This window comes from Oncorhynchus masou, chromosome 9 (assembly GCF_036934945.1).
Source record: "Oncorhynchus masou masou isolate Uvic2021 chromosome 9, UVic_Omas_1.1, whole genome shotgun sequence".
Taxonomy (NCBI): domain Eukaryota; kingdom Metazoa; phylum Chordata; class Actinopteri; order Salmoniformes; family Salmonidae; genus Oncorhynchus; species Oncorhynchus masou.
The window spans coordinates 11,728,547-11,747,555 of record NC_088220.1 but is presented as its reverse complement, the minus strand read 5'-3'; the positions used below and the strand labels follow the sequence as shown (position 1 = coordinate 11,747,555).

The window sequence follows — 19,009 nt, the reverse complement described above, 5'->3', positions numbered from 1 at the left end:
CGCACGCGTGAAGAAGGGAATGATGGTCGATAGGTTGGCAACGTATCACGCTTGATGATAGCTATCGATTTCCAACAGTTCACTAGAGCTAATAGGTCGAACATCACTCAAAGGTACTTGCTGTTACTAGCACTGTAGCTAGTTCCCGTAGAACGACATCCTGGAACATAAAAAAATGCCGAACATTAAGATATTTAGCGGTAGCTCCCATCGGGAACTGTCTCACAAAATCGCCGATCGTCTTGGGATGGAACTCGGGAAGGTTGTGACCAAGAAATTCAGCAATCAAGAAACATGGTAAGTGTAAACGTTTAATGTATAAAAAGCTAATCTGTTTCAATCTTATGTTACAGAAAGATGAGTGAAAAACGTTACGTTAGCGTGCTGCTTCTGACGCTGCCTCGCAAAGGTGCTTGGAACTTGTAGTTTGTCATGCATCTCTTGAGGTTAATTGGCGCTCAGTTTGTCTTTAGGACGAACTACACTTCCCCATACATTTCAACAAATATCTGGATATTGTGAGAGCTGACAACCCATACAGGTTATAACCATGATTGAGTGACACGTTTTTGTTAAAAACACACGTGAAACAATTGTTGATGTAACATTGATGCAACAAGCGGGAGACTTCTCATTATGTGTTGTTCAGTACTTTGCTCACACCATAGTTATATTATATAGTTATATACTCAACTCTTCTCTTGTCACTGCACTTCTAAGGCCCCTAACCCTAAACACCTGTAGGCTGTGTTTTCTCATGATTATCTATCATCATTAGTGTCATGCTGTGTTAGCAGAGAGTGTTGTTTACCCTGTCCTCCCCTTCACTATTCCCCTCCACTGGGCCCTAACAGTGTTGAGATCGGAGAGAGTGTGCGTGGAGAGGATGTCTACATCGTACAGAGCGGCTGTGGGGAGATCAATGATAATCTGATGGAGCTGCTGATTATGATCAATGCGTGTAAGATCGCCTCGGCCTCCGGGTCACAGCCGTCATCCCCTGCTTCCCCTACGCACGGCAGGACAAGAAGGACAAGGTGGGGGTGAGGGACAGACACCTAGTTACTTTGCTGTCACACCACCAACCATTATACCATGTCACCATTTCAATTTTGAAAGTAAACCAAATTCCACATTTTCTTAATTGAAAAGCATTGGAATTTTAGTGTACTTCCTGAATTGAAATGGAATTGACCCCAACCCTACCATTATACCACATCACTGCCTAGTGACCCGACCACCCATGTTGTTGCCACTGACTGCATGGACAGACTCCAGCAGGCAGCTACAGCAGATGGATGGGACTGGGAGCATGCCTGGGTTTAGATTTGATTTCTCACCATTTAGTTTTTGCCATCTCCACTGATTTAAGTTCAGCCCCTGTGTGAACTCTGAACCGAGTGAGCAGTCATTGTGGGATCTGTTTGTTGTAGTCACCTGCCTGCCTCCATTCCTCTGATCATTTACATCAGTGCGTGTTCTTGTCCTCCCAATATAATGTATTGCATGTTTTATGTGTCTGCCAAAAATATACTGTACAAAAAGTGAACCGTATCGCTTTTTTCTGTAGCAGGGTAGTTTGAAGTTGTTTTTCATTGACTTGAAGTTGTACATGTGACTGTAGTTTAGGATAGCCTGTCTGTTGACTGTGTAGTTTAGGATAGCCTGTCTGTTGACTGTGTAGTTTAGGATAGCCTGTCTGTTGACTGTGTAGTTTAGGATAGCCTGTCTGCTGACTGTGTAGTTTAGGATAGTCTGTCTGCTGACTGTGTAGTTTAGGATAGCCTGTCTGTTGACTGTGTAGTTTAGGATAGCCTGTCTGCTCACCGTGTAGTTTAGGATAGCCTGTCTGTTGACTGTGTAGTTTAGGATAGCCTGTCTGTTGACTGTGTAGTTTAGGATAGCCTGTCTGTTGACTGTGTAGTTTAGGATAGCCTGTCTGTTGACTGTGTAGTTTAGGATAGCCTGTCTGTTGACTGTGTAGTTTAGGATAGCCTGTCTGTTGACTGTGTAGTTTAGGATAGCCTGTCTGCTGACTGTGTAGTTTAGGATAGCCTGTCTGCTGACTGTGTAGTTTAGGATAGCCTGTCTGCTGACTGTGTAGTTTAGGATAGCCTGTCTGCTGACTGTGTAGTTTAGGATAGCCTGTCTGCTGACTGTGTAGTTTAGGATAGCCTGTCTGCTGACCGTGTAGTTTAGGATAGCCTGTCTGCTCACCGTGTAGTTTAGGATAGCCTGTCTGCTCACCGTGTAGTTTAGGATAGCCTGTCTGCTCACCGTGTAGTTTAGGATAGCCTGTCTGCTCACCGTGTAGTTTAGGATAGCCTGTCTGCTCACCGTGTAGTTTAGGATAGCCTGTCTGCTCACCGTGTAGTTTAGGATAGCCTGTCTGCTCACCGTGTAGTTTAGGATAGCCTGTCTGCTCACCGTGTAGTTTAGGATAGCCTGTCTGCTGACTGTGTAGTTTAGGATAGCCTGTCTGCTGACTGTGTAGTTTAGGATAGCCTGTCTGCTGACTGTGTAGTTTAGGATAGCCTGTCTGCTGACCGTGTAGTTTAGGATAGCCTGTCTGCTCACCGTGTAGTTTAGGATAGCCTGTCTGCTCACCGTGTAGTTTAGGATAGCCTGTCTGCTCACCGTGTAGTTTAGGATAGCCTGTCTGCTCACCGTGTAGTTTAGGATAGCCTGTCTGTTGACTGTGTAGTTTAGGATAGCCTGTCTGCTCACCGTGTAGTTTAGGATAGCCTGTCTGCTCACCGTGTAGTTTAGGATAGCCTGTCTGCTCACCGTGTAGTTTAGGAAGGAAATGTACTATGGACCAACTTTTTAAGATGGAAGACTCAGCTCATATCATGTGATGTGAGCACAGCAAATGAGGTGTGTGTGTTTGCTTGCAGAGTCGGGCGCCCATCTCAGCCAAGCTGGTGGCTAACATGCTGTCTGTGTCTGGGGCTGACCACATCATCACTATGGACCTCCACGCCTCACAGATCCAGGTCAGGAGGAGGGAGGGCACTGGGGTCTGGCAGTAGAGGAGGGAGGGCACTGGGGTCTGGCAGTAGAGGAGGGAGGGCACTGGGGTCTGGCAGTAGAGGAGGGAGGGCACTGGGGTCTGGCAGTAGAGGAGGGAGGGCACTGGGGTCTGGCAGTAGAGGAGGGAGGGCACTGGGGTCTGGCAGTAGAGGTTAGGAGCAGGGAAGACAGTAGGACACTGGGATCTGACAGTAGAGGTCAGGAGCAGGGAGGACACTGGGGTCTGGCAGTAGAGGTCAGGAGCAGGGAGGACACTGGGGTCTGGCAGTAGAGGTCAGGAGGAGGGAGGGCACTGGGGTCTGGCAGTAGAGGTCAGGAGCAGGGAGGACACTGGGGTCTGGCAGTAGAGGAGGGAGGACACTGGGGTCTGGCAGTAGAGGAGGGAGGACACTGGGGTCTGGCAGTAGAGGAGGGAGGACACTGGGGTCTGGCAGTAGAGGTTAGGAGCAGGGAGGACACGGGTCTGACAGTAGAGGAGGGAGGGCACTGGGGTCTGGCAGTAGAGGTTAGGAGCAGGGAGGACAGTAGGACACTGGGGTCTGGCAGTAGAGGTTAGGAGCAGGGAGGACAGTAGGACACTGGGATCTGACAGTAGAGGTTAGGAGCAGGGAGGACACTGGGGTCTGACAGTAGAGGTTAGGAGCAGAGAAGACAGTAGGACACTGGGATCTGGCAGTAGAGGTCAGGAGCAGAGAAGACAGTAGGACACTGGGATCTGACAGTAGAGGTTAGGAGCAGGGAGGACACTGGGGTCTGACAGTAGAGGTTAGGAGCAGGGAGGACAGTAGGACACTGGGATCTGACAGTAGAGGTTAGGAGCAGGGAGGACACTGGGGTCTGACAGTAGAGGTTAGGAGCAGGGAGGACACTGGGGTCTGGCAGTAGAGGTTAGGAGCAGGGAAGACAGTAGGACACTGGGATCTGACAGTAGAGGTTAGGAGCAGGGAGGACACTGGGGTCTGACAGTAGAGGTTAGGAGGAGGGAGGACACTGGGGTCTGACAGTAGAGGAGGGAGGACACTGGGGTCTGGCAGTAGAGGTTAGGAGCAGGGAGGACACGGGTCTGACAGTAGAGGTTAGGAGCAGAGAAGACAGTAGGACACTGGGATCTGACAGTAGAGGTTAGGAGCAGGGAGGACACTGGGGTCTGACAGTAGAGGTTAGGAGCAGGGAGGACAGTAGGACACTGGGATCTGACAGTAGAGGTTAGGAGCAGGGAGGACACTGGGGTCTGACAGTAGAGGTTAGGAGCAGGGAGGACACTGGGGTCTGGCAGTAGAGGTTAGGAGCAGGGAGGACACTGGGGTCTGACAGTAGAGGTTAGGAGCAGGGAGGACACTGGGGTCTGACAGTAGAGGTTAGGAGCAGGGAGGACACTGGGATCTGACAGTAGAGGTCAGGAGCAGGGAGGACACTGGGGTCTGACAGTAGAGGTTAGGAGCAGGGAGGACACTGGGGTCTGACAGTAGAGGTCAGGAGCAGGGAGGACACTGGGGTCTGACAGTAGAGGTTAGGAGCAGGGAGGACACTGGGGTCTGACAGTAGAGGTCAGGAGCAGGGAGGACACTGGGGTCTGACAGTAGAGGTTAGGAGCAGGGAGGACACAGGGGTCTGACAGTAGAGGTCAGGAGCAGGGAGGACACTGGGGTCTGACAGTAGAGGTTAGGAGCAGGGAGGACACTGGGGTCTGACAGTAGAGGTTAGGAGCAGGGAGGACAGTGGGGTCTGACAGTAGAGGTTAGGAGCAGGGAGGACACTGGGGTCTGACAGTAGAGGTTCAACCAGTATATAGATACACTGAGTCCGTCAGATGTAAATTATTTTGCGTCCCCCAATCCAGATGACACAATCAGCTAACACACACCACACATGGAGCTCTATAGGGGTTAAGGGACTGGCTCAAGGGCACAGTGACGAGAGATGGTTCCTGGGATGTGAAACCGCTAGATGGCAGCCTCTGACTCCTGTCTGCGTGTGTCTGGTATCTCCAGGGTTTCTTCGACATCCCGGTGGATAACTTGTATGCTGAGCCTGCTGTACTGAAGTGGATCAAGGAGAACATCGCCGAGTGGAAGACCTGCACTATCGTCTCTCCAGACGCAGGGGGAGCCAAGAGGTGAGGCAGGACAGACTAGTCAGAGGGATTTTGGCCAAAATATGAAATGTGATAGATCAGAGAGAGGAGACGGGGGGGGGGGGAGAAGAGAGAGGAGGGGGAAGAAAGAGAGAGGAGGGGGAAGAAAGAGAGAGGAGGGGGAAGAAAGAGAGAGGGGGAAGAAAGAGAGAGGAGGGGGAGAAAGAGAGAGGAGGGGGAAGAAAGAGAGAGGAGGGGGAGAAAGAGAGAGGAGGAGGGGGAAGAAAAGAGAGAGAGGAGGAGGGGGAAGAAAGAGAGAGGAGGAGGGGGAAGAAAGAGAGAGGAGGAGGGGGGGAGAAAGAGAGAGGAGGAGGGGGGGAGAAAGAGAGAGGAGGGGGAGAAAGAGAGAGGAGGGGGAAGAAAGAGAGAGGAGGAGGGGGAAGAAAGAGAGAGGAGGAGGGGGAGAAAGAAAGAGAGAGGAGGGGGGGGGAGAAAGAAAGAGAGAGGAGGGGGAGAAAGAGAGAGGAGGGGGAAGCGAGAGAGGGGTATGGGAACCACTGTCCACCACGCTAGACGACTGCTTTAAGAACTTTAACTTCCTCTCTTTTTTTTAACCTTAGGTGGTTTTACACATGAATCATATTTTTCTTTAACTTGGCCTCATCTGTGGTGAAATGGCCTTTAGATTCATACGTCTGTGTGTCTAACTGCTCCTTCACACGAACACATCTTTACGCCATAACAATGGACCGGCCTGGTGACTGGTGTACCTCTGTGACTTGGCTTTCTCTTAACGCCGTGTTCTGTGTGATAGAGTGACGTCCATAGCGGACAGACTCAACGTGGACTTTGCTCTGATCCACAAAGAGAGAAAGAGGGCCAACGAGGTGGATCGCATGGTTCTGGTCGGGGACGTCACGGACCGGGTGGCCATCTTGGTGGATGACATGGCAGACACCTGTGGTACTATCTGTCACGCGGCCGACAAGTAAGTAAAGTGTCACCTTGTGTCAAGATTAGTCAAGGTCATGTGTATCTATGCCCAAGCAATGGGTGTCTGGGCTGAATCTTACCTAAACTGCATCACTGATTTGATGTCAAGACATTCGTATTACAGAGCTGTGGAAATACCCACCACCATTTCACTTCTCATCCAAATGAGAGTCCTTGCAGCAAAAATCAGTGTATCCATACAGGTACATTTGGAGGTTCTATATTACCACACACGGTTTCTTAAGGAGATACTGTCCCTCCACCCTCAGGCTGATCTCAGCTGGTGCTACCAAGGTGTATGCCATCCTGACCCACGGTATCTTCTCTGGCCCGGCCATCTCCCGCATCAACAACGCCTGCTTCGAGGCCGTGGTCGTCACCAACACTATCCCTCAGGAGGAGAAGATGAAGACCTGTCCTAAGATACAGGTCAGGGGTCACAGCACTGTCCTTGGATATAGGTTAGGGGTCACAGAACTGTCCTTTGATATAGGTCAGGGTTCACAACACTGTCCTTGGATATAGGTCAGGGTTCACAACACTGTCCTTGGATACAGGTTAGGGGTCACAGCACTGTCCTTGGATATAGGTCAGGGGTCACAGCACTGTCCTTGGATACAGGTCAGGGGTCACAGCACTGTCCTTGGATACAGGTCAGGGGTCACAGCACTGTCCTTGGATATAGGTTAGGGGTCAAAGGTTGTATTACTGTCCTACGTTACAGGTCAGAGGTTATAACAGGGTCATTCACCTTATCATAAGTAGACTGTTATACTTTCCAATAATGTAATGGTCGTTTAAGCTGAAATTCTGTTGTTGTACTCTGATGATGTTTAACATCTAAGACAACGGCAAGTAGTTTGAATTATCGTGTCACCTAAACAGTTTAAATTCTAAAATCATAAAAAATAGTTAATCTATAAATGAGCGAAAAGCACAATGTTTCTGTTTATAAACGGTGAATAGTCAGTCTGACATGTTTCCGGATGTTTCCTGAATGTAGTTTATCATGTGTCATTACCCATCCGTTTCTCCTCTAGGTGATTGACATCTCTATGATCCTGGCTGAGGCCATCCGCAGGACCCACAACGGGGAATCTGTCTCCTACCTCTTCAGCCACGTCCCCTTGTAACGCCACACACACACTGAGTCACCTGGGGCACCGTTCAGGAGGCCACAACACCACAGAACATTCAGATAGAACAGACATGGCCTTCTCTCATGCAGAATAGGGAATTTGGGGAACAGATATGATTGTCTTTTAGGTAGAATAAGGAATGTGGAGTCGGCTCTTCATTCCATTTCTATGCCCAGTATTCTGGAATGTTTCTCATCATTGAATAGAATCCAGCCCTAGTGTTCTGTTACACCAAACAGGAAGAGAGGGAATGTCCTATACAAACACCCAGGTTGGGCTCGATTCCATTTCAATACCAGTCAATTCAAGAAGTACACTGACATTCCAATTCTCTTCAATGCTTTTGAATTAGGAAAATGTGGAATTGGATTTGGGATTAGGTTTACTTTCTGAATTGACTGAGATTGAAATGGAATTGACACCAACCGGGGGACAAACAACCATTATATTAGCATCGCTCTGCTGCTAATGCTAACAAACCATGTAATAATTACAATTAGTAGGATCAATTATTATTAATAACATGTTCATTTTGAGTCTCTCTGTCTCCTCTAAACAGTGATAGCATCCCAAATGTCACCCTTTTCCTACATATTGAACTTATTTTGATAAGTGCCATATGGGCCCTGGTCAAAAGTAGTGCACTGTATTGGGAGTAGGGTGCAATGTCTATCAGGGGGGGGGGGAGAAAGGTAAGCTTTGATTATTTATTTTAAGTGGGTGAAGTCATACATACATACATGCATACAGTGGGGCAAAAAAAGTATTTAGTCAGCTACCAATTGTACAAGTTATCCCACTTAAAAAGATGAGAGGCCTGTAATTTTCATCATAGGTACACTTCAACTATGACAGACAAAATGAGGAGGAAAAATCCAGAAAATCACACAGTAGGATTTTTAATGAATTTATTTGCAAATTATGGTGGAAAATAAGTATTTAGTCACCTTCAAACAAGCAAGATTTCTGGCTCTCACAGACCTGTCACTTCTTCTTTAAGAGGCTCCTCTGTCCTCCACTCGTTACCTGTATTAATGGTACCTGTTTGAACTTATCAGTATAAAAGACACCTGTCCACAACCTCAAACAGTCACACTCCAAACTCCACTATGGCCAAGACCAAAGAGCACCAGGCTGGGAAGACTGAATCTGCAATAGGTAAGCAGCTTGGTTTGAAGAAATCAACTGTGGGAGCAATTATTAGGAAATGGAAGACATACCAGCCCACTGATAATCTCCCTCGATCTGGGGCTCCACGCAAGATCTCACCCCGTGGGGTCAAAATAATCACAAGAACGGTGAGCAAAAATCCCAGAAACACACGGGGGGACCTAGTGAATGACCTGCAGAGAGCTTGGACCAAAGTAGCAAAGCCTACCATGAGTAACACACTACGCCGCCAGGTACTCAAATCCTGCAGTGCCAGACGTGTCCCGCTGCTTAAGCCAGTACATGTCCAGGCCCATCTGAAGTTTGCTAGAAAGCATTTGGATGATCCAGAAGAAGATTGGGAGAATGTCATATGGTCAGATGAAACCAAAATAGAACTTTTTGGTAAAAACTCAACTCGTCGTGTTTGGAGGACAAAGAATGCTGAGTTGCATCTAAAGAACACCATACCTACTGTGAAGCATGGGGGTGGAAACATCATGCTTTGGGGCTGTTTTTCTGCAAAGGGACCAGGACGACTGATTTGTGTAAAGGAAGAATGAATGTGGCCATGTATCGTGAGATTTTGAGTGAAAACCTCCTTCCATCACAATGGTATTGAAGATGAAACGTGGCTGGGTCTTTCAGCATGACAATGATCCCAAACTCACCGCCCGGGCAACGAAGGAGTGGTTTCGTAAGAAGCATTTCAAGGTCCTGGAGTGGCCTAGCCAGTCTCCAGATCTCAACCCCTCAGAAAATCTTTGGAGGGAGTTGAAAGTCCGTGTTGCCCAGCAACAGCCCCAAAACATCACTGCTCTAGAGGAGATCTGCATGGAGGAATGGGCCAAAATACCAGCAACAGTGTGTGAAAACCTTGTGAAGACTTACAGAAAACGTTTGACCTCTGTCATTGCCAACAAAGGGTATATAACAAAGTTTTGAGAAACTTTTGTTATTGACCAAATACTTATTTTCCATCATAATTTGCTAATAAATTCATAAAAAATCCTACAATGTGATTTTCTGGATTTTTTTTCCCCTCATTTTGTCTGTCATTGTTGAAGTGTACCTATGATGAAAATTACAGGCCTCTCTCATCTCTTTAAGTGGGAGAACTTGCACAATTGGTGGCTGACTAAATACTTTTTTTGCCCCACTGTACATGCATACATACATACATACATACATACATACTTGTCTTTACCTAATGTGAACATTCTTCTCCTCTTCATAATACTGCTGTTACAGTACTTCTGCTATGCTACAAAAAGAGGGTGAGATAGATGGTTGGATGTTGACTGACTTCAGGTCAGTGGAGCCTGCTGATTGGAGAATAGCTCATAATAATGGCCAGAACGGTATCAAACACCTGGAGAACTCGTTGGATCTATTTGATACCATTCCACCTATTCCACTCCAGTCATTATCGCGAGCCCATCCTCCCCAATTAAGGTGCCACCAACCTCCTGTGCTTCAGGTATTTTATTATTTTGGTCATTTAATTTTATCAGTTTGAAAGACGAGGTCATAGTAAGTTAAGTGAATCAGAATGAGCTATAGTTTACAATGCCACTGATGTTCCTCTGGGTGATTCAACATAGTCTGTAGAGACTTAAGTCTTTAAGAAAAAGGGGCACTCCAGGATTGATACTTCTATTTTTGGGCTTCTAAATTAATGATATATAGCCACTGAAGAATATAACGTATAAATGCCTCTTACGTGACCTGCATCCCTAGCTCTGTCTAGGAATTTGAGTGGGTAAACTCCTTCAACCCCATCCCTCAGCTGCTAACCTAAACAAGTAGCAGGGTGACTGCCTCTCTTAAGACTATTGGGAATCATTCTTTCAGTGTGGGTGCAGAGGAGGCAGGTTCTGCTCTTCGAGGTTGTCGTTTTGAAGTTGTCTCGAAGCGGTTGGTTTTAGCTGGAGGTCATAGCTCTGCAGGATGGAGCTTCCTAGAAAACATAAGTCTTTATCTGCTATTTTACATATTTACTTAATTTTTTTTCAATAACATTTGTATAATAAACTCTCGAAAAAGTGGTATCTGTCTGACTTTTAAAGTTTTGTGTATGTGCTTATATTCTGTTTTAGCATAAGATGAATCAGTGCACCAAATATGTGATGGCTGAATGTGATCTTATTAAAGAGATGGTGAAAATGAATGAAGCCTGGATTCTGGTTTGTTTATTAGGCGTCTGCTGCTGGTAACACTCCAGTGATTTATACAGGCTACAGTTGCATAGTAGGTGATTCATAACATTTATAACAGTATAGGCTAATTCATAATGACACATCAGTACTGTAGACACTTCAATTGTGGGTGTGGTCTCATACCACAGCTTATTGCTGGTGCAGGAGCTCCAGTGGCATATTTAACCTATAAGAGTAAGGGAGGGGGGGCCTATAAGGTCATACGAAGGATAATATTAAGACCCCTTGAAGTATACAACAGTTTGGCCTTACTGCTATTAGCTATTACAACAGCCTCTCCCCCCCCCCAAATAAATGCATCTAAAGGATGTTTTAAACATGTATTTAACCTGTACTTTTGGTGCTGAACAGTCTCCATATACAGTATACTTCCATTCATCACCGGGACCTACAGATGAGTCTTAGAGCAAAGCATGTAGGTGTTTGTGAGAGTCTCATCTTTCCATGGATATATTGGTGTGTAGCCCAAACTGTTCAGACACAACAGACGATTTTGTGAGAAGACTTTATTTTCTGGACGTCTCATGGTCTGAAACACATCCTTTGCTCTGTTCACCTTTCAACCGTGATGTGAAAGTACGACAGGCGGATGCTGTGGATTTTTTATTTTATTTAACCCCTTTATTTAACCACGTTATTTAACCAGGTTGGCAAGTTGAGAACAAGTTTTAATTTACAACTGACCTGGCCAAGATAAAGCAAAGCAGTGTGACACAAACAACAACACAGAGTTACACATGGAATAAACAAACATACAGTCAATGACACAATAGAAAAAGGCGATATACAGTGTGCGCAAATGCCGTGAGGAGGTAAGGCAATAAATAGGCCGTAGTAGTGAAGTAATTACAATTCAGCAAATTAACACTGGAGTGATAGATGTGCAAGTAGAAATACTGATGTGCTATAATAGTAAATAAAAACAATGTGGGGATGAGGTAGGTAGATTGGGTGGGCTAGTTACAGATGGCTGTGTACAGCTGCAGCAAATGGTAAGCTGTTCATATAGCTGATGCTTAAAGTTATTGAGGGAGATAAGTCTCCAACTTCAGCAATTTTTTTATTTTTTTTGCAGTTCGTTCCAGTCATTGGCAGCAGAGAACTGGAAGGAAAGGCGGTCAAAGGAGGTGTTGGCTTTGGGGATGACCAGTGAAATATACCTGCTGGAGAGCGTGCTACGGGTGGGTGTTGTTATCATGACCAGTGAGCTGAGATAAGGCAGGGCTTTACCTTGCAAAGACTTATAGATGACCTGGATCCAGTGGGTCTGGCGACGAATATGTAGCGAGAGCATACAGGTCGCAGTGGTGGGTGGTATATGGGGCTTTGGTGACAAAACAGATGGCACTGTGATAGACTGCATCCAGTTGCTGAGTAGAGTGTTGGAGGCTATTTTGTAAATGACATCGCCGAAGTCAAGGATTGGTAGGATAGTCAGTTTTACGAGGGTATGTTTGGCAGCGTGAGTGAAGGAGGCTTTGTTGCGAAATCGGAAGACATTTTGGATTGGAGATGCTTAATGTGAGGAGAGTTTACAGTCTAGCCGTACACCTAAGTATTTATAGTTGTCCACATATTCTAAGTTAGTACCGTCCAGAGTAGTGATGCTAGTCGGGCAGGGGGTGCGGGCAGTGATCGGTTGAAGAGCATGTACTTAGTTTTACTAGCATTTAAGAGCAGTTGGAGGCCACGGAAGGAGAGTCGTATGGCATTGAAGCTCGTTTGGAGGTTAGTTAACAGAGTGTCCAAAGAAGGGCCAGAAGTATACAGGATGGTGTCATCTGCGTAGAGGTGGATCAGAGAATCACCTGCAGCAAGAGCGACATCATTGATATATATACAGAGAAAAGAGTCAGCCTAAGAATTGAACCTTGTGGTACCCCCATAGAGACTGCCAGAGGTCTGGACAACAGGCCCTCCAATTTGACACACTGAACTAGTTGGTAGTTGGTAGAAGTAGTTGGTGAACCACGCAAGGCAGTCATTTAAGAAACCAAGGCTGTTGTCTGTTGATAAGAATACGGTGATTGACAGAGTCGAAAGCCTTGGCCAGGTCGATGAAGACGGCTGCACAGTACTGTCTTTTATCGATGGTGGTTATGATATCGTTTAGTACCTTGAGCGTGGCTGAGGTGCATCCATGACCAGCTCGGAAACCGGATAGCACAGTGGAGAAGATACGGTGGGATTCAAAATGGTCAGTGATCTGTTTGTTAACTTGGCTTTGGAAGACTTTAGAAAGGGCGGGCAGGATGGATATACGTCTGTAGCAGTTTGGCTCTAGAGTGTCACCCCCTTTGAAGAGGGGGATGACCATGGCAGCTTTCCAATCTTTAAGGATCTCGGACGATACGAATTGACAATTGACACACATCCAATGCAAAAACCATGATATCTCTAGTCTAATGGATTTGTATGCTGATGTTTGTATTATGCTAATTAGATTTCTGCGGGGAGCGTCACGCATTGACCTTATTAAGAGATCAGCCAACAATCCGTTTTCTGTGATAAATGCTCCCTGCCGGACATTGATTGATAGATGATGCTCTCCAATCGATGGAGACCGGTCGAAGAAATTCATCAAATGGTAATTCTAGAAGGGGCGTGAACCCCTCAACCCCGTAATGACAACAGCAGTGCTCCCTACACCGTTATTTCCTGTCGGTGTTGTAATGAATTATTCTTAACCCTATACAACACATATTGTATTTAGTATATATTTTCCATGCATTATCTTAGGCGTAGTCGAGTCGGTTTATACTTGCGTATACCCTCCACTACACCACTGTGTTTTACAAGAAGTGCACTCCGACATGAGTGCGCTGGTATTACGTTTGCTGTCCTTTCAGGGTCATGAAATTGGCTGTCACACAAGGAAGGACTATAAATTCGCCACTGAGCAAACATGTCTATAATACATATAAAGGCTGCTAAGATATTCATGTTTTAAGAAAGGAGTGTGTATATTTGGTCTGGTGAATCGGTTTGATGCGCTGACTGAATGGAAACTGATCATGTTGAGTTTTTTTACCTCGCTGGTCTCGGGAAGAAATTAAGCTTCCTCACTGTCCAAGACCGAGTCTACAAATGTGCCCGACACCGAGACAAGACCGAGACACTCAATATGTGGTCTCGAGACCGGACTCGACACCGAGAATTTAAGTAAAGTTACTTAAGTAAAAATACCTTTTCGGGATATCTGTACTTTACTTTGACAATTTTCACTTTTACTTCAATACATTTATAAATAAAATGCTGTGCTTTTTACTCCATACATTTTCCTTACACCCAAAAGTACTCGTTACATTTTGAATGTTTAGCAGGACATGAAAATGGTCAAATTCACACACTTATCATCCCTGGTCATCCCTAATGCCTTTGATCGAGCGAACTCACTAAATATATGCTTCGTTTGTAAATTATGTCTGAGTGTTGGTGTGCCCCTGGCTATCAGTAAATAAAATAAAAACTAGAAAATGTTGCGGTCTAGTTTACTTAATTTATGGAATTTAAAATGATTTATACATTTACTTTTTGATACTGAAGTATATTTAAAACCAAGTAGTTTTAGACTTTTACTCAACTTTTACTCGAGAGTGACAATTGGATCCTTTTTCCTACCACTGGGGGATTTCTTGTCAGTGCTTGTGACGGATTTGCACAGCCTTGTCTCGTAGACTAGACATAACATAGTAAATATAAATACGGGATATTCAAATGAGTGTGATGCAGTATGTTACCTTTGGTATGGTTACATAAGACATGGTTACTTAAGGCCAGAATGAAAGTAGGATGGTTGGTCAGTGTGAATGGGAGGCTGCATAAAGCAAATGGTTAGAAACCCAAAGGTTGTGAATTCGAATCTTATCATGGGCAACCTTAGCGTTTTAGCTAATTAGCAACTGTAACTACTACTTTTTAGTCATACATTTAACCTGAACACGAACCTAATTCCTTAACTTAACCCTTAACCCCTAGCCTAGCTAACATTAGCCAGCTAGCTAACGTTAGCCACCTAGCCACTTAGCTAGAATTCGTAACATATCATACATTTTGAAAATTCATAACAGAATATGTATTGCAAATTCGTAACATATTGTAGCGACCCGCACAGACAGCTGTGTGTTATGTGTTAGGCTAGGAGGTGGTTGTGTTGTACTGACCAGTACCCGGTGTTCGCGGGGTCCGACATGTCAATCAACCTGCTATCTGCCAATCACGGGAATGCCTGGAATGTTCTGATGCCGGGCATCCTGGTGGTTGGCGGAGTGGCGTGGAGGGGGTTGGGCAGGGGGTGGAGCATTGGAAGTTAAGACCAGGTTCAGCCTTTATTCTCTCTCTCTTACGTCTGGGCTTCCCAAGAGAAGGTCACGATTGGCTTGTGGGTTATCTGTCATCTTTTTGGCGTGTGCTACGGCCCAAACAGTAGCCTGTGTAAAGTTGGTTTAATAAACCGTCAATTCGCAAACTCAAGCCTCTGTCTGGACAATTGTTCATTTATGATCTAGGCAGGTCATTACATTGGTGTCAGAAGTAAAAACGTTGTTACAAGTTAGCCAGCCAGCTAGCTGACTTATGTGGCTAGCTACCGTAGGTGAGAACGGGGATTGAAAATGCGTCGAGGGAATCCGAAAGTGAAGGTGGAGGTAGGGGACGATTATGGCCAAGGAGGTGCGTGTGAATGGACGTCGGGGGTTCTGTCTGAGGAGATCGCCAGGGCGTCGGAGCGCAGAGGCCGCTTGAGGGAGGACGTTAGAGCGATGGCGGCTGAAGCGGGCATGAGTGCTTCGTCGACTGTATTTCGCGCGGATTCTGGTGGGCGGACCGAAGTGGCGACGTCCGACGCGGCGTGACGAGGAATCTGGGGCTCAGGATGTAAACAAACATGGCGGCGCCCAGTTCCCGGCTGCGTCCGTATCTGTTAAGACCCGAAGTATTCCGGTAAGGCGGATTGGGAAGCTTTTCATGCTCAGTTTGAACTGTTAGCTCATTTTAGGGGTGGTCGGATGAAGAAAGGGCACTGCAGTTGGCTTTATGCCTCACGGATGAAGCTCTGGCCTGTTTGATATTGATTAGCCCCGAGGACAGGCATGATTATGGTGCTTTAGTGGGAGCACTGAGGAGGCGCTATGGACAGTGTGTACAGCCCGGGCTACTGCGCTCCGAACTGAGTAATAGACGCAGGCAGCCTGGAGAGCCTCTACGGGTGCTAGCTAATGACATTGAGAGCCTCTCTCGGCGGGCATATGCTCACATGCCCCCTCCGTGCAGAGCGAGCTAGCACGGGACCAGTTCATACGGGCGCTCTCTCCTACGGAGCTGCGCATACAGACCCAGCTGGCTCATCCTGAGTCATTGCAGACAGCCTTGGAGATGGCTTTGGAGAGGGAGCTGGTGTGGGCTGGGGCTTCAGCTGGGGCTTTGGTGGGGGTGCAGGGAGACACACCCTCTGTGCGAGCTGGGGGCAGAGCAGCCCGGAGCCGGAAAAGCCTGCTTGGGTGGCCGAAATGACAAAACTCATTCGGGCTGTGTCGCTACAGGCGGCACGAAACACAAGCCCTGGTCCCAGGGTCTGCTGGGGTTGTGGCCAGCCAGGCCATCTGCGCCGAGATTGCCCCATGTTCCCCAGAGCTCAGGGAAACGGCTCGGGGTCCGCATAGACCGGGTAGTGCGGACCCCTGGCTTTCTATCCCAACCACCATCATCTTCAGGAGGAGCCCACCGGCACAGACGTAGAAGCAAGGCTCCACTTCCCCCAGAAGCAGACGAGGGCAAGCGGATGGAGCCTGTTGTTGTGGTGGGCCGGACCTGTGTTGGGGACTTTTGTCATGTCCCTGTCACTGTGGAGGGGGTGCCCTGCTCCGCCCTGGTGGACACTGGGTCCACAGTAACCCTGGTGAGGCCAGATATTGTGCCAGGTTGGACTCAGTGTGAGCCTACAACTGTGCAGCTCCGCACAGTCACAGGTGAGCTGGCACCCATGAAAGGGAAGGGAATAATGACTCTGACAGTAGGGGGCAGGACTGTGCGTCATCCTGTGTGGGTGGCGGCAGTGCAGGACCCTTGTATCCTGGGGTTGGACTTTCTTAGGAGCACAGGCTGCCAGTTAGACCTAAATAGGGGCACACTGAGCTTCCAGGGAGGGACGGAAGTCACCATGGCCCCCCTAATGTCACATTCACTCAACCCAACAAACCCTTTACTCCAACAGTTAAAGCAGCAGAGACTCATGGCTGCCCCCTCCCCACAGCTGTGTGTGACTTTTCCCCAGTCCCCCTGTCACCTACGGCGGTGTGTTACATTCCCCCAGCTACCTCCATGACACAGCCCTCTGTGAGCCCGGGCCGCAACCCCCAGTCCAGCTACCCCAGATGGGAGAGGAGAGGACACTGTCTGCAGTGAGGGAGATATGGGGGAGGAACTGTGTTGGTCTTGACCCCGAGCAGCAGGAACGGTTGTGGCAGTTGCTGTTTGAATTCAGAGACAGCTTTGCGTTGAGTGAGGGAGAGGTGGGTCAGACTCATCTGGTGCAGCATGAGATCGACACAGGTGATGCTCGACCCATCAAGATGCGTCCCCGCCGTATCCCGCTGGCACGCCAGGAGGCGGCAGACAAGGCTGTGTTGGAGATGCAGCGGGCAGACTTCATTGAGCCCTCAGACAGCCCCTGGGCGGCGCCAGTCGTCATGGTTCCGAAGAAGGGGGGCAAGCTGAGGTTCTGTGCGGACTACAGGCGGCTGAATGAGGTAACCAGGAAGGACTCATACCCCATACCACGTATCGATGAGTCGCTGGACCTGGTTAGGGGTCCTCCTGGTTCTCCTCACTAGACCTCCGAAGTGGCTACTGGCAGGTGCCCCTCTCCCCAGAGGCCAGAGCCAAAACTGCGTTCTCCACTAACAGAGGACACTGGCAGTTCAAGGTCCTGTGCTTTGGCCTGTGCAACGCTCCAGCTACTTTTGAGCGTTTGATGGACAGGGTGCTGGATGGCATCCCCGACAGCAGTGTCTGGTATACCTCGATGACATCCTGGCCCATGGCAGCTCCTTCCAGTCAGCCCTGGGGCGCTACGGCGTGTGCTGGAGAGGGTGGCTGCCGCAGGTCTGAAGCTCCACCCCGAGAAGTGCCACTTCATGAGGAGAGAGGTGTCCTTCTTGGGCCACCGAGTGGGGAAGGAGGGGATCAGGACCATGGAGGACAAGGTAGGGGCTGTCAGAGACTGGCCCACCCCCACCGACCAGCGTCAGCTGAAGAGCTTCCTGGGCCTGGCCTCGTACTACAGGAGGTTTGTACGGGGCTTCTCAAGCGTTGCTGCTCCACTGAACCGCCTGCTGCTGAAGGACAAGGCTTTCACTTGGACAGTGGAGTGTGAGGAGGCGTTCAACACCCTCAAACGTGCACTGATCGAGGCCCCCGTGCTCGCCCCCCTGACCTCACCTTGCCCTTTATCCTGGACACAGACGCGAGCAATGTGGGCATGGGTGGGGTGCTGGCCCAGGTGGGGCCAGAGGGGGAGAGAGTGGTGGCGTACTTCAGCAAAACATTTGACAAACATGAGCGCCGCTACTGTGTCACCCGGCGGGAGCTCTTGGCTGTTGTGGCTTCCGTCAAACACTTCAAGTACTACCTGGGTGGTCTGCCCTTTACTGTAAGGACTGACCACTCTGCTCTCCAGTGGCTCATGTCTTTCAGAGAGCCAGAGGGGCAGGTGGCACGCTGGTTGGAGGAGCTTCAGCCTTATGACTTCACGGTGGTGCACAGGGCAGGGGCACGCCACTCCAACGCCGACGCCATGTCCCGTCGGCCCTGTACTGCAGACGGCTGCCGCCACTGTGAACGGAGAGAGGGACGGGAGAGAGAGCTGCGGGCAGAGGAGGGTGTCTGTGCCACAGTGTGTCGGGCGAGCGGGCCTGTCTGCTGCGAGCTGCAGACTGTCGACGTGGCTGAATGGCGGCAGCAGCAGGGACGGGACACAAACCTACAGCCAGTGCTACAGTGGGTAGAGGCGCAGGTGAGGCCACCATGGGAAGAGGTGACAGCGCTCTCACTCGCGACCAAAGGGTTGTGGTCGAAGTTTGAGAGACTGCGGCTGGCTGATGGCGTGCTACAGCGGGCATGGAAGGAGTCAGCTACGGGAGAGGAGAGGTGGCAGGTGGTGGTCCCAAAAGCATTGCGGGAGGCTGTGCTCCAGAGTACTCATGGGGGTGGGGACTGGACACTTTGGGGTCACAAAAACACTGCGCCGTCTCCGTCAGGGCTTCTACTGGGTGCAGCACAAGAGTGATGTGGAGGACTTTTGTCGCCGCTGTGACAACTGCACAGCGAGAAAGGGCCCCCCAGGCCGCTCTCATGCTCAGCTCCAACAGTTCCCAGTGGGGGCTCCCATGGAGAGGGTGGGAGTG

The 19,009-nt window shown here is 48.6% G+C and overlaps 1 pseudogene; it reads left to right on the top strand.

Moving 5' to 3' along the window:
• Positions 1–10,558, top strand: LOC135545526 (ribose-phosphate pyrophosphokinase 1-like; annotated as a pseudogene).
• Positions 10,559–19,009: the final 8,451 nt, after the last annotated feature.